This window comes from Temnothorax curvispinosus, unplaced genomic scaffold (assembly GCF_003070985.1).
Source record: "Temnothorax curvispinosus isolate PA1 unplaced genomic scaffold, ASM307098v1 QBEX01007686.1, whole genome shotgun sequence".
In the NCBI taxonomy this organism is placed as follows: domain Eukaryota; kingdom Metazoa; phylum Arthropoda; class Insecta; order Hymenoptera; family Formicidae; genus Temnothorax; species Temnothorax curvispinosus.
Window position 1 is genome coordinate 4,204 of NW_020217466.1, and position 3,655 is coordinate 7,858.

The 3,655-nt window shown below is 30.1% G+C and overlaps 1 long non-coding RNA gene across 1 annotated transcript; it reads right to left on the bottom strand.

The window, feature by feature from the left end:
- Nucleotides 1-957: 957 nt before the first annotated feature.
- LOC112457252 lies at nucleotides 958-1,727 on the bottom strand. The gene is made up of 3 exons (XR_003041079.1): nucleotides 1,610-1,727; nucleotides 1,305-1,366; nucleotides 958-1,002 (listed from the first exon to the last, which is right to left on the bottom strand). It is a non-coding gene; the product is annotated as an uncharacterized LOC112457252 (long non-coding RNA).
- Nucleotides 1,728-3,655: the final 1,928 nt, after the last annotated feature.

Consider the following 3,655-nt stretch of genomic DNA (forward strand, 5'->3'; position numbering starts at 1 on the left):
AACTTTCGTCCATACAACCCTACATTGCGGGCGATGTTACAAGTTATTGATAAAAACCAAACGCGCCATAGATTGTCATGAGTGCCGCACCACTATAATAGATTTGCACGGACGTACCGAACATTTGACTTATCAGATTTTATGCGAGGCGGTTATTCCTCGTGGAACACGTTAAGCAATACACGATACGTACTTTGCTAAAAGATATAATGCTATTATATCTAAGAGTATACAAATAACCTACATATTATACTTTTAAATATGCTTATCAAATATTTTGCGTTATATACATATATTCAGCTTTATAAATTACCAATCGATTTTCTTACAGTGTACTGTTTAGAGGGAACCGTCCTATTATTAAGCACATTTGTATTAGTGCTAGGACTACTCCGAATATTAAAAGAGTAACCTCTATTTTGCGATTGTAATAAACATTAGCGATCGACCTTACTATATTACTAACCTCTCAGAAATATTAACCATACTAATACTTATTATATGTACATGGTGAAGGGATTGAAATAAAATAATAAATTTTATATAATTAACATATGATGCTTAATGAGCACGGTGAAGGACCCTAATTTCCTTAGAATAAGTACTTTAAAAATTAAATCGTAGCAATCAGTAGAATGTAATCTTAATTCTCTATTAATAATTTTAACTTTAATTTATATACATGCATAGAAAAGGGGAAAGAGTACGCTGACACACGCATATAATAGAAAATAGAAAAACACATATATTTAATCAACCTTAAAATACAAGTAACTTAAATGCTTTACTAATTGTAAGATTACTATTATAACGTATTCATATTCACACTCGTAAAACAAGCCCATCCAGGATAATTTCGTACCTATTCCTTACCTGAAATAAAATGAAAGAAAATACAATAATATTCTCATTCATATATATATATATTCATAAGAATATAAAATAAGATTGAAATACTTATCCTTATTAATTCAGTCTCAGCTCACTATTACCTCTTATCACCTATAACAATAACGAAATATATTAATCACTACACTCTTATAAGATAAAAACCGTTATATATATATAATCAATAAATAATTATCCTTACAGAGCTAAGCAAAATGTCAACGACAAGCCTTATGCTAGAAGTGAAAAGACTACGTAATTTTGCTTATCGCCTGGATTTAGACGAAGCTAAGGAAAGAACACGCGGCAAATACTTGAATATATTTAAACAAAAATAAAAAAAAAAATAAAAAAAGGGGAGAAACTAAACTTATATGAATAAATGAAGTAACGATAAAAATATAGCATTAACTTACTTTTAATTTATCCTTATCATATCCGTCCAACGAAATCACGGTGACAGTATAGATAACCAGCCCTATAATAAAATAAGAATAACCTATATTAATAAATATCCGAATAAGTAACATAAGGAATAAACATTGAAAACAAATATGCGCGTCTATATATGTATGCAAGTACAAATATACACGTGTATATGCCCAATAAAATAAATAAAAAAAAGAGAGAGAAGAGAAGAAGAAAAAATATATTACTAATCAAATCTATAGAACTACTTAAGCACATTGCTAAACAAATGTTTTGTCAATGGAACTATTACCTCGATTTAGATAAATCCAACTGCAGCAACATAGCTCTTACACTGCCAAGCACATTTTAGAATCCTGTAATAAAAATCACATAAATAATTAATCATCTATAAATATAATCATACTCTATACGACATAACCATAAAATTATACTTACTGATAAAAGTTCGGAGACCGAACTTCCCTAAGGAGGGAGATGTCACGTCTGACGGTATAATCACCGCTATATTCCACCCGCATAAATTTTTCGATTTTCTAGAAGTCCCCAGCATCTGAAAACAATATTATATATAACAATCAATCTTTAAATTAACTGTCACAACAAACACTCAGCTGATGCGAACACGCGTTCTTAAAGTAGTAGACATAAGCCTAGAGAACATGGCTGCCTTAAGGTACCTTTTCAAGCTTAAGCCCCATTTTCATGAATCACACTATAAACTTTTGGACAATTGCTTGTTAAAATTCCCCAGAATTACTAAAATTGATCGTAAATGAATATTACAAGCTTTATGAGATCTTTTATGCAATATAAATTCAATTCAACACACAAATAAATACATGTTCCATAAGAATAAACTCAGAAAATTAAAATAAAATATAAATAAATTAATTAAAAGTAGATTATTCATAAGAACATAACCTTTTATGCCTAAAGAACATTATCACGATAAAATAATAATTATCTCATTAACATTTTTTCAAACATGATTGTTATAAACAATTAAATTATATTATTAACAGACCTAGTTAATGTGATTACTGGAACTATCACAAAAAGTCAAATAACTTTTGATTATAAACCATTATTGTATCTTTTAAAATAAACTAATTAACAATAAAATTTATCATAAAAATATTATTAAAGATGATAAATAAAATCACCGCAGACACTCAGCAGAGCATGTCAAGTAACCTCACAAAACCCCCACATCATATCTCTTCTTAATCCCGAGATATAATTAAAAAGTATGGAAATCCATAAAACACAAAAATTTTAAACAACCTAAAATAATGCCTTTAATTATCTGAACACAACAAAAGAAACCCCATCTTTTTATCTCTTACCGTTCTCGAGTTATAAATTATTAAAGTTTCACATCCGCCATTTTGAATTTCCTACCCTTTAGACTTACAAAGACCAAATCACTTTTACATTAATATTTTAGTCTTTTATACATTTTAAAGCTGAAAAATTTCATTTCTAAACAAAAATTTTGACACTTAATTATTATGATAAAAATGGAATCTCTCATACTCCTAAACACCAGTAACGTTAACGCCAATTTTTTATTTAAATTAATTAAACTAATAAATGAGATTTAACGAGATTTATTAAATTTCTCTTCATTTGCCCTTCTTTGACGCTCCGAGAAGCCCTCTATTTTCACCAGGGGCGCGCCCTAGCGAAAAACGAAGCACGTAAGAAGCGGAAATTGAGACATTGAAGCGTTGAACTGTTTACGAAAACCCATACGAATTTTGACCGCGCACATAAACTCTGCATTAGTACACCTACGAAAAATGATAATAACTTTAATTTCTGCAATTGTTTATTTACGAAATATTTATAACAATAAAATAAAGTGGCTCATAAAAAAAATTATTTCATTGTAGAATTAAACCCGTACGAATAAGGAGAGTTTAACAATATCAATATGTAAATTAAAAAGTACCAATTTATTTAATTAATAATTAGTTATTAACAAATACATATATTAACAATAAAATTTTCCAATGCTATATTATACTTTAGTAAAAGTTCTACAATAAATATCATACTTTTTTATATCAAAAGAAAGATAAAGATTATTGAAGATTATTGAATTACCTATCTTCGACGGATCCAAGGAGCCATAATCTACATCGCCGACCAACAGCTAATTATCCTGGGGTTTTACCTCCTTAACTGCAAGAAAAAGAACCCGTCAACGGAGACGTTCTGCCGGATCGAGCCACCTCGCATCACCCAGGACGTCACAGGAGCCAACGCACTGCGGGCTTTCGGGGGTCCCCCACCTCCGACAGTGAGGGCACCGCAGGGGGCGAACGCCACT